We start from the raw sequence: 12,988 nt of genomic DNA on the forward strand, positions 1-12,988 counted from the left end.
TCTGATCTGACAAGTAATTAAAGTTATTAACATTGTCTACGATTATGACGCCATGTATAAGATGCAATATTTTATCCATCACAATAACAATATGGCATGAAGCACTAAGCCACAATGGAGCACATAACAAAAAAATTTTTGAAGACCAGAAGATGACAGTTTCAACTGTAGAAACTGGTTGTCATGAATAAAGACCAATATATGCGATCTTCGCTATTGAGAGTTTTTTTCCCAAGTAAAACATAGATCGGTCCTTCTGAGTCTTCAACATGAGAAAATTGTCATAACCCATTCCATGGAAAAGAAGCATAGTGCGACATATTCCCGAGATCGGAAACCCGCAGTCGCCTTGTGATTACGTAGCAATCAACATATTACCTGCTGTTTCCAAAGCCCTGGAATATATTGTTCTCTACCAAATTTCTGAAGACTTGTGCGAATTCAGTTTGTTTGACAATTATCTGTCTCGCTTCCGTAAACACAACAGAACAAACATTGCACTTGTTAAGGTAACTGATTGCCTGAAATATACCATGGACAACCGCGAGGCTACAGTTCTGACACTACTAGGCTTCAGCCTAAGCTTTTGATACTATCTGCTGTGAGGTACTGCCACTACTCAGTAAAATGTGACAGCTAAATTTCTCATATAGCGCACTGAAGTCGTTCGAAAATTACTTGAAACACAGATAGCAATGTCTTCGTTGGAATGAAAAATCGCTCGGGTAATATGTTCCGTCGGGAGTGGTACAGGGGTCAGTTATAGGCACACTTTTGTTTCCCTTGTATGCCAATGTATTTTGTCAGTTTTGTCTTCCTGTAAATATCATTTCTATGCCGACGACCTCCAGCTCTGCCTATGTTCCAGACCTGGAGATACAAATACTGCGAATATCCAGATGAATGACGACATGTATTCAATGCTAATATTGACGAGAAATGTGGGCCGTAAACGAAATGCCAAGTAAGTCGCAGGTAATCTTAGCAGCCCGTCATACATTAGTAAGTTCAGATTTCAGTTGCCTCCAATTCAACTTCGCGGCATCCCATTACTGTATCAGAAAGCAGAGAACAACTTGGGAGTAACTTTGGATGAGTATTTAAACTGGGCAGAGAATGTGCCGGAAAACTTCAGCAATCATCTATGCCCTCAAAAAGTTCCGGAACATATTTTCACAGGATGTAAAGTGCAAATTCGTGCAAGCACTCGTTCTACCGAACTTTCTCTTTTGCGATGTAATTCGGCATGGTACAAGTAACGAAAACACAAAACGGTCAGAACTAACCACGAATGCTTGTACGTGAAACATCTGCAACATCCGTACAAATGATCATGTCAGGGCTTCATACGCCCAGTTAGGGTGCTTGCCGCCAGACAGTGAAAGTTCTCTTTAAATTACATAGTGAAAGTTTTCTTTGAATAAAAAAAAAGTGACTGAAGTACTGTTTCAGATTGTAAGCTCTGAGCTGTAATAATAAATGAACTGTCGTAATTAAACTTGTACTGTCGTAATGTGAAAGCAAAGCTGCACTGTAATAGTAACTAACTGTCGCAATGCAAAGGGAAGTCTTTCATACTGTAAAAGTTAGCAATCTGACTGCAATAATTTTGAACAGTATAAACCGACTGAATAATGAACTTTGACAGGAAACCTATACAGCTTCACCACATCGCTGCTCGATCACAATCGATTCAGATACCAAAATTATGTATGACACCTATCAACAGTACCAACTACTATATCTAGCTCACCGGTTACTCAGTGCGCACGCACCCCATTACCTCGCATCAGAGATTATACACCTTTCGTGGCATCATAATCGAAACAGAGGTCCGGTTTATCTGGTATCCTAGCTGTGACCACTCACAAAACCAAAACATTGGCAAACTCCTTCGCTGCCGCTGCTGTCCGCCTCTGGAGCAAGCTTCCCTGCATTCGACGTACAGTCAAGTGCCCCGTTGCTTTTAAGATGAAGCTGGAGAACTTCTTTCTGCCACCCTTCTAACCTATTTCCTCGAGAATTAACGTATATGACCGTCAGGGGCGACCTTAACCATCCGGGCGCCACGGTCGGGTCACTCATTCGGCGCCCTTTTCTTGTATAATAATATGTATAATGAAAAAAAAACTAGTTTTTAATTGAATACCAAATTTTGTTGAATTTATTATAGCTCTAAGCAATGAGGCTACATCGTCTGTCAGTTGTCTCAACGCAAAACATTTAATGAAAAACAAATATAAACAAACAGCTAAAACTTTAGCTGTCTAGCTTTTTTTGTCAGCAAACACTCCGATAAGATTAGTCAAATCTAGGTCTTAAGCAACTTCATTTTCAATGGACAATGAGACCAAACTGATCCATCTTATTTGAGACATTGTAGATCGCAAGTACTTTTTTATCAATTTCAGTTTGGAAAAACTGCTTTCGTCACGTGCAACAGTCACTGGTATTCTAACAGAATACGCAACGTTATCCAGGTATTGGAATACTGCTCTTGAAGTTACGCTTTTTGACAGAGTTTAAGGGTTCAGTAGGTGTTGCCCTGCTGTCATGTTCTTAACCCTGTCCTCTGTAGCCATTAATGTTAAGGCCTAGATCACTCAATGTTTTTGAAATGCTGTTTGTGAAACCCGCGTCGGTTGAATAATCTATTTTCAAAAATGAAATGAAATATTGTTTTGCCGGCCGGGGCGGCCGAGCGGTTCTAGGCGCTACAGTCAGGAACCGCGTGACCGCTGCGGTCGCAGGTTCGAATCCTGCCTCGGGCATGGATGTGTGTGTGATGTCCTTAGGTTAGTTAGGTTTAAGTAGTTTTAAGTTCTAGGGGGCTGATGACCTCAGAAGTTAAGTCCCATAGTGCTCAGAGCCATTTGAACCATTTTTTGAAATATTGTTTTACACTTACGCCATCCTCTGTTATGTCGGCGCATCTTAAAGTTATTGAGAATTGCTCTTTATGGCGTATAGCGGGCGTATAATAAGCTATCATTGCATAATGCTTTGAACCCTTTATGCGGGATACTACTGTAGGCATAACTTTTGATGCCATGAATTCTATTAATTCTTTTTTTATATTTTTGTTGCAATAATAGTCAGTCAAATCACCTTTCAGTGCCAAGCTGACATGCTCTTCCACGATGGAATCAAACTTTGCCAATAACTGTACAAGGCCTAAAAAATTTCCGTTGTTTGGAGTAAATAATTTATCGAATGAACCTCTGAATGCCATATTATTTTCAACCAAATAGAAAGTTACGCGCATCAGTCTCTGAAGCACATTGTTCCATCGTAAACTTCCTTCAAAAATTAGCTTTTGTTCTTCCTTGTCAGTAGTTAATCCAGCTTTAAACCTGATTTCAGCTTCAGTTCAATGAGTAAACTCTTTTTTGTGGTTAGGACTATTTTAATGCATTTTAAAAGCTTCACTTAAATATTTCCAGTTTTTAAAACCCTCAGTGGTAGTCAAATTACCAGTTGACTTTCAGTCAAACAGTCGACAACAAAAGCAAAAGACACTGCCTTTTGATACCGAATAAACTAGCCATCGTCGTCTGACAGTTTCTTCGTTTGATAGATTTCTTGTGTAGGCTAATGTGTTGAAGAAAAATGACGCCTATTTTCATCTTTTTGAAAATGATTTAGATATACTTGTGAGGCTCCACGTAGTATAATGTGATCTATAGCTCTCGCATTAAGTACTTTGCCCACGCGTCTACATCAGAAACATTATTTTTTTATTCCATGTCCGTCGATACTTTAATCAACCACAGAAGTCATATATTAATTTTGATTTCGAGAAATCACAGAGGCTTCCTTCAAGGATTTACTGGGCTGGTCAATTTGATCACCTTGAATGGAGTATTGTATATTTTTAGTGCTTAATTGTTCAGAATCTAAAGAAATATTGGCTGATATATGGGCTTGTGATTCAATGTCTGAAGTACTTTCCTCAGAACTTGATTTAAGGTGTTGATTAATATTCATGTGCTTTTTAGTTTCTTCAAAAACTTTTCCATTTTCAGATTTTCTTTTCCGATTTTCTGAACCAGAAAGCTTTTTTTTATAAATTATTTCCTTCTCTTCTGGCATGATTTAATAATCTGGAAAATTACTGCGTAGGCACTGCTCTATTCCGCGATTACAGTATTAAATCCATGAAAAAGAAAATAACCTATCAGTAGGCGTAACTAGAAAAAAATGAACTAAAAGATAAAAATATTGTTCGAATTTACCGAAAAATTAAAACAGTGTCACAGTTACGACACTAGTTTCAGTCACTGTTACTCAACCACGAAAGCATGAACCCTGCCCCGGATGCTTATGGACAATTTCTGAGTGTAAATCGTCATATGTGTCTAACAATGTGTGGTGCTGTTATTCCAGTGCGTATTCTTTTGTTGCAACTCAGGGCGTGTGAATGAAAGTGAACGAAATTCTCGCGACTCCTCATACGCCATGTACGTAGTACGCCCGTGACACAAAGTGAGGCGAGAAAAATAACTCTGAGTGTGTATCAGCGGTGCAAAGAAAAAAAATTTAAATGAATAATACTACTCTTTGGACCAATCTGTGAAGCGTACTGCAACATACATAGAATTCTGCAATTTGGCCAAAATAATCCTAGAGAATCCCCCAGTACTCCTGGGAGCAAAAGTTTAGCGTTTATTCAACATATTCGACAGCCCAATGTGATTCGTGCCATTCTGCATAGTACAAATACTATATTGAAGTTCTGTGTATTGACACCAAACTAGGCAGGCGGCATGTTATCATAGCTGCGTATTTGAATTGTTTAACGTAATGAAATGAGTACTGCGAAGCTGCAGTTGTTGTATTTATTATCACGAGTAATACCGTTTTTGCTCTCTTTTCGCTACAGCCCGCCTCCCCGCACCTCTGTGCCTGCGCGGTCGCCCAAGCCCTGACTTGACTGTTCGTTGCGTGTTTCGCGGCAAGGGGTCTGGTTCTCGTGACTGAGTAGTACAAATTATCATTTTTTGAAAAGTAATAAAATACCCTATTTAGTGTAACCTAACGTCTGGCCAATTACGGTAACGTTCACGGCTCACTAAGTACTGAGCCGTTCCAGCCAATGTTTAGAAAGAAGTGTAATGAAATGAACTATTATTTCGTTTTAGTCATTCGCTAATAACTTCAGTACTACTTCCGTTCAAAAGATATTTGTTGTACTTCTTCACAAATCATTCCGCAGCTAGACAGGGCTACGTCGCTCTTTTTTTTCCGCTCTGGGCAGAGATGGCGATCGCTTCGTTTTCACAGTTCGTTGGACGTTACATGTAGAGAGAGAGAGAGAGGGAGAGAGAGAGAGAGGGGGGGGGGGGGGGGAGATGCAACTGTCGTATGGGCGCCCTTGGTTACAAAATGCAGAAGTGTAGAATTCCAGAATGAGATTTTTACTCTGCAGCGGAGTGTGCGCTGATATGAAACTTCCTGGCAGATTAAAACTGTGTGCCGGACCGAGACTCGAACTCGGGACCTTTGCCTTTCGCGGGCAAGTGCTCTACCATCTGAGCTACCGAAGCACGACTTATGCCCGGTCCTCACAGCTTCTGGTAAGTTTGGAAGGTAGGAGACGAGATACTGGCAGAAGTAAAGCTGTGAGGACGGGGCGTGAGTCGTGCTTCGGTAGCTCAGTTGGTGGAGCACTTGCCTGCGAAAGGCAAAGGTCCCGAGTTCGAGTCTCGGTCGGGCACACAGTTTTAATCTGCCAGGAAGTTTCATATCAGCGCACACTCCGCTGCAGAGTTAAAATCTCATTCTGGAAACATCCCTCAGGCTGTGGCTAAGCCATGTCTCCGCAATATCCTTTCTTTCAGGAGTGCTAGTTCTGCAAGGTTCGCAGGAGAGCTTCTGTAAAGTTTGGAAGGTAGGAGACGAGGTACTGGCAGAAGTAAAGCTGTGAGGACGGGGCGTGAGTCGTGCTTGGATAGCTCAGTTGGTGGAGCACTTGCCCGCGAAAGGCAAAGGTCCCGAGTTCGAATTTCGGTCGGGCGCACAGTTTTAATCTGCCAGGAAGTTTGAAGTGTAGAATTATTTCATACAATCTTTTTCAATATCCAGCCCTTCCATGACCGACCGAACCTGTTAGCCAATGTCAAATAAGTGCCGTCAAAAGCAAAACGAGGATAATGGAATGTAGTAGAGTTAACTAGGGTGATGCAGAGGGAATTAGATTAGGAAACGAGACACTTCAAGTAGTAAAGGTGTCTTGCAATTTGGGGAGCAAAATAACTGATGATGGTCGAAGTAGAGAGGATATAAAATGTAGACTGGCAATGGCAAGGAAAGCGTTTCTGAAGAAGAGAAATTTGTTAACATCGAGTATAGATTTAAGTGTCAGGAAGTCGTTTCTGAAAGTATTCGCATGGAGTGTAGCCATGTATGGAAGTGAAACATGGACGATAAATAGTTTGGACAAGAAGAGAATAGAAGCTTTCGAAATGTGGTGCTACAGAAGAATGCTGAAGATTAGATGGGTAGATCACATAACTAATGAGGAAGTATTGAATAGGATTGGGGAGAAGAGAAGTTTGTGGCACAACTTGACCAGAAGAAGGGATCGGTTGGTAGGACATGTTCTGAGGCATCAAGGGATCACAAATTTAGTATTGGAGGGCAGCGTGGAGGGTAAAAATCGTGGAGGGAGAGCAAGAGATGAATACACTAAGCAGATTCAGAAGGATGTAGGCTGCAGTACGTACTGGGAGATGAAGCAGCTTGCACAGGATAGAGTAGCATGGAGAGCTGCATCAAACCAGTCTCAGGACTGAAGACCACCGCAACAACAACAACAACAGCAACATATCTTTAGCTATTTTCAAAAATCCGAAAGTTTTATAAGGCCAATGTTTTTAAGGTACTTTTAAGTACTACAAATACTGAAGTACTGTGGTTAATTTTAGACTCAAAACTGTTCACCTCGTTTCAGTGTTTTTTTAGATATGCGTTGGCACCCTGCTCCCCACCCCCCCCCCCAAACCCCCTTAAAACCGGCGCTGCGTACCGCAGCATCAAATTATTGTTGTATTTCTCATGTACGAATATAAACTGTGCGTACATGGATTTTTATGCATGCTATTGCAGTTTTTATTGTTCAGGATTTAATATAACATCCTTACTTTGATATATGCATGTAGAACGCGTGGTTACGTGTGAGAGAGGGTGTGGTAGCCCTGATCTTGCCAGGTTAAATAAATAAAAAATAAATATCTGTTTACGTTCTAAGCGCGTTTTGGCTATTATGTCAAAGACGTCTTCAGTTGATTTTGTTCTAGAATAATAGAATTTTGATTTTATTTGTACTTGTTGGTTCGAAATTGTTCACATCTTCCGCTGCATTTATCAAACACGGGCACATATTCACGTCGATACCTTTAGGCTTTGCAGTTACCAATTTCATTTTTCCTTAGCTAAATGATGTGAAACACTTCACTGCGGATCTAGCGAGAAATTCGAATTTAACTTACAAGAACTGTGAATTATTTTTGACGTATGTGTACGTTGTTAACGAACGAAGTGTGGCGTAGTGGCATGTACATTACAACGATATTGACATAATGTTGAGAACCTCGAAGAGTCGGGTTGTGGTTGTTCGGGGAGGGTGGTTGCAGAATGTTGAATTTGGATGGAATAGCTGTCAGGTAGTGAGTGATTGAACGGCGGCGTGCTACATGTTCAGATGGTGGTTTTTTGGCTTAGAGCAGGGCCGGCCAAACGCTGCACAGTGTGCAGACGTGCGGAAGTGCTGCACAAGTGCGCACGTGTGCCACAGCGAGCAACAGCGACATCTGTTGTTAGACATGTGTCCCAAATGAACGGCGGCGGCTCCACTTCCCTGTTTACGTGGTACAAGCAAGAGTGCAACATAGCCAGTCTCGTTTACCCTTGGTAACCGCAACCTTAACAGAGAAGTGCTGAGAAATGGCAGGTACTGTGAAAAAGCAAAGGACGGGAGATCTATGTTCTCAGTCGTTTAAAAATGACTAGGAACTGCAATTTTTTTTTGTAGCCGTTGGTGAAAACTCACAATGTTTGCTGTGCCGCCGAATAATAGGCGGCCAGTGTAAGTTTTCAATTGAAAGACACTACAATACATATCACAAAGATGAGTGTAGTGTACTCAACAGTGAAGAACGGCAAGCAAAATTAAATGTCCTTAAGAAAATGGATGAGACACATCAACTCGATTATCATCTCTCATGACCAGTGATAAACGTGTTTGGATTTATTCCTTTCATAATTAAAAATTATTGTTTACTAACTGTGCATTATTGGCTCATTCTGCTCCATGTTACATTATCATCGGGAAAGTTGGTCAGTAAACCGATTGTTCCAATTTATACTTACATTTAGGGTTTTTTTTAATGTGTGAAGGGCTACGCTCAGCTGAAGTCGATTAAGCATAACATTCATCTAATTTTCGGTTATTATGCAGATTTCAGACGTAACTGATGAAAGGTATAGGAATAATGGTATTGAAATAACAGGTGATCATCGAGAGGTCTGCGGTTATCATTCTGTTCAGAGGTAAGTGAGACAGAAATTATGGGGGTGTAACTGAGGGCACCGAGAATTAGTTATACGAAACCTTGCATTAGTTCAGTGTTATCTGAAATCATGAATAAGTGCTCTCTTTCTTAAATACTAGATCAAAAACATTACGCGTGTTTACGTGCTGCCTTAATAAAAACCCACGGTTGTTAACTGTATTACTTGTCTTACTGCGTTACACTGTTAACAAAAAAGTAGACGTCTCAATGAGTAGACTGTGACAGTATTTTAAGTGTTTAATACGCGAAATACCTTCCCAAGGTTGGCTTGCAAGCTGTGGAAAGAACACTAGAATGCGCCGGTACAGAGTATCCCAGCAAGTGGATAAAGCGACATCTGTGGGTAGAAACATGCACTACATGAACGCTGATGGCTGCGGCGTGCACGCTGTGACCCGGAAGTTGCACATGTGCAGAAGCACCGCACGCGTGCAAAATTTCTGGCCGGCCCTGGCTTAGAGGTTATTTCTAGGGCATCAGGAAGAGTATGGGGAAGAGTCTCTGTAAGTCCATCTTTATACAGGTGCTTGCGGGACCCGGCTGTTCAGTATAAAATATCAAATAAAAACACCTTTAGCCGCCTAAATTTCCAGTCATTATTTTATTTGGACGACCAGTTTCATCGCTACGTTACGCCATCTTCAGGATGCAACTTCACTGGGGCTTGTACACAACCTTTTATCATGACTCGTCCCCAAAAGGGGTTCGGTTGTGCACATTTGCATTCGCGCCCTGTATTGAGTGCCGGCCGCGGTGGTCTAGCGGTTCTGGCGCTGCAGTCCGGAACCGCGGGACTGCTACGGTCGCAGGTTCGAATCCTGCCTCGGGCATGGGTGTGTGCGATGTCCTTAGGTTAGTTAGGTTTAAGTAGTTCTAAGTTCTAGGGGACTTATGACCTAAGATGTTGAGTCCCATAGTGCTCAGAGCCATTTGAACCTATATTGAGTAAATAGCCAGCCTAAGTATAGCAGTGAATGAATTCAAGTATTTGTCTAAATCACGATCGTTCGCAAATGATTTACAGCGTTAACAGTTTAGAATGAAAACGTTTTTATTTTACTAAATCACATCCACAAAACAAACTGATGGCCACGTGATACTATGTCGGCGGCTCGACCTTTGTCCCCTATCCTCTGTCCTGTGTCCGGTCGCGTGACACTACATTAATCAAATATATTATTTATAAACATGGCCATCATGCATTTACACTGTTACAATATTAAAATACGTAAAACTAAATACCTTATATTATTTTGTAGACAATCATCAGATTATTTACATATTTAAGGGCACTCCACTTTTTGGCAGTTTCACCCCTCTTCTTTTGTTTAACACATCTTTGCGTAGAAGGTGTGGCATATGAAATACTCATTTTGCTCTACATATATCGAAAACTGGACAGTACCTTCACAATAAAAGACAATAACTTATTATGCAGAGGTTCTCAAACATCCTTACAACTTAATTTTTATATAAAACATGTTCTTTAATGTCCAAAATATTATCCCTGCTACTATGCTTTAAATTTGAGTTTTGAACTATTTTGAAGAGCTCTTATGTTTATGGAGTACTCCTATTTCAGTGATCAGATACCCAGCAAATCCAATGATTAGCAAGACAAGCACACCTTACATTATTAAAATATGTACCAAGTTATGCACTGAGACATAGGCAATCATGTAACTAAGTAATTCAATGTGAAACTGTTATATGGTGCCTCCTCTCTTTGTCAAGAAGGTGACTCCATAAATACGGGGTTATTACAAATGATTGAAGCGATTTCACAGCTCTACAATAACTTTATTACTTGAGATATTTTCACAATGCTTTGCACGCACATACAAAAACTCAGTTTTTTTAGGCATTCACAAATGATCTATTCCCTTTAGTGATTCGGCAGACATCAAGCCGATAATCAAATTCCTCCCACACACGGCGCAGCATGTCCCCATCAATGAGTTCGGAAGCATTGTTGATGCGAGCTCGCAGTTCTGGCACGTTTCTTGGTAGAGGAGGTTTAAACACTGAATCTTTCACATAACCCCACAGAAAGAAATTGCATGGGGGTTAAGTCGGGAGAGTGTGGAGGCAATGACATGAATTGCTGATCATGATCTCCACCACGACCGATCCATCGGTTTTCCAATCTCCTGTTTAAGAAATGCCGAACATCATGATGGAAGTGCGGTGGAGCACCATCCTGTTGAAAGATGAAGTCGGCGCTGTCGGTCTCCAGTTGTGGCATGAGCCAATTTTCCAGCATGTCCAGATACACGTATCCTGTAACGTTTTTTTCGCAGAAGAAAAAGGGGCCGTAAACTTTAAACCGTGAGATTTAACTTTTGGTAAATTGCGAATTTGCTGCACGAATGCGTGAGGATTCTCTACCGCCCAGATTCGCACATTGTGTCTGTTCACTTCACCATTAAGAAAAAATGTTGCTTCATCACTGAAAACAAGTTTCACACTGAATGCATCCTCTTCCATGAGCTGTTGCAACCGCGCCGAAAATTCAAAGCGTTTGACTTTGTCATCGGGTGTCAGGGCTTGTAGCAATTGTAAACGGTAAGGCTTCTGCTTTAGCCTTTTCCGTAAGATTTTCCAAACCGTCGGCTGTGGTACGTTTAGCTCCCTGCTTGCTTTATTCGTCGACTTCCGCGGGCTACGCGTGAAATTTGCCCGCACGCGTTCAACCGTTTCTTCGCTCATTGCAGGCCGACCCGTTGATTTCCCCTTACAGAGCATCCAGAAGCTTTAAACTGCGCATACCATCGCCGAATGGAGTTAGCAGTTGGTGGATCTTTGTTGAGCTTCGTCCTGAAGTGTCGTTACACTGTTATGACTGACTGATGTGAGTGCATTTCAAGCACGACATACACTTTCTCGGCTCCTGTCGCCATTTTGTCTCACTGCGCTCTCGAGCGCTCTGGCGGCAGAAACCTGAAGTGCGGCTTCAGCCGAACAAAACTTTGAGTTTTTCTACGTATCTGTAGTGTGTCGTGACCATATGTCAATGAATGGAGCTACAGTGAATTTATGAAATCGCTTCAGTCATTTGTAATAGCCCTGTATATTGACCTGTGCTTGCTACACCCCAACTGTTCTTCCACAGTAAACATTACCACATCCAGCAAATTAGTTTTACTATTACAGTATCCCTTGTAACCTCTCAAGGCCCCGTGACCGGCGTGTAGGAAGAATTCCACCTTTTGTCCCGTCAAAATAGGTGCCAGTATTGAATGACTGGTATCCGTAGTTTTCTGGCACAGCGAGCCCTTCGATCTTCACTTGCCAATGTACGAAAAACGTGTTGTGTGGCACATGCTGATCATCAATTGGTATGTTGCTCTACCATTTTTTTCTATTAATGTAAACAGCGAGTTGTTTGTCATGTTCAGTTGACAAACTGTTAAAAATTTCAGTTGGATCTAAATTAATTCGGCGCAATTCTCTTTCAAGGGCGGCAAGAAAAAGCATCTGTGTTTTGTCTTTGAAAGCCTTTCGCATATGCCTCTGAAACTGACTGCCATGTGCGGGACATTAACTTTGGGTGACGCTTCAGAAATCATTCACAGCCGAAAATTCATGGACCAAACTGCTTCTGACTGCCAACTGATAAACGCCCGCTCTCGTGTCTCACGAACATATATTCTTTTACATTTGTAGCGCACGTAGCTTTCTGGCTCAAATCGATAAACAGCTGGAATCTCGACCTACGTTCAGGAACACTGTATGTTTATTCCTAAACCCTTTTAAAGGTTTCCTTCCGCTCCAGGGATCGTCTGCAAGAAATGAGTAGTTCCATAAGATACTGCTTCCAAATTTCGGATATCCGAAATAAGGAATTTCCATTGTTTCTTCAACAGCGTGACATAACTTGAATTGGGCACTCGAAAATCAAGTAAGACATTTATATTTGTTATATCGACGTAGATAGCCGCAACACAGAAAAATCGCTGCCACGCGGACACAGTTACTTTTTTCAGCTCTGCATTGTGACTGTGGTATCTTGGCGTTACCTGCTGCACCACAGATTTCGCACGTGACCTAACGCACTTCAACGTTTCTTACAATATAAGTTATCAGGAACGTATCTGAAAATTAGTCAGTTTGCGTTAAAGGGGGTGGATCTCTTGGCACAGAAGCAGCTGCAGTGTTGCAATGGGAGAGACTGACGCTGTACTTTGTAATGCCTTGCAGAACAAACGCTGTAGATATTGGTTTAATTTATGCGAGCCTACCCCCCCCCCCCTCGATTAATCTGCATGCGGAACGAAGATTTTGCTGTGCAAAACGTTTCTCCCGCTGCACCAACAGTAAAACTTCGTTCAGCCGCCAAGTACAGTCTAGTGCTCCAAGGAATATTTATTATAGTGACGCATGTCTTCTCGCCGATGATACGAGACCTAAATGCA

At 41.6% G+C, this 12,988-nt stretch overlaps 1 protein-coding gene across 1 annotated transcript in view; it reads left to right on the plus strand.

Moving 5' to 3' along the window:
* Nucleotides 1-12,988, plus strand: part of LOC124798517 (synaptic vesicle glycoprotein 2C-like) — a 525,025-nt gene that overhangs the window by 135,618 nt on the left and 376,419 nt on the right. The window lies entirely within an intron of this gene.

The sequence above is a fragment of the Schistocerca piceifrons genome, chromosome 5, assembly GCF_021461385.2.
Source record: "Schistocerca piceifrons isolate TAMUIC-IGC-003096 chromosome 5, iqSchPice1.1, whole genome shotgun sequence".
NCBI classification, from domain to species: domain Eukaryota; kingdom Metazoa; phylum Arthropoda; class Insecta; order Orthoptera; family Acrididae; genus Schistocerca; species Schistocerca piceifrons.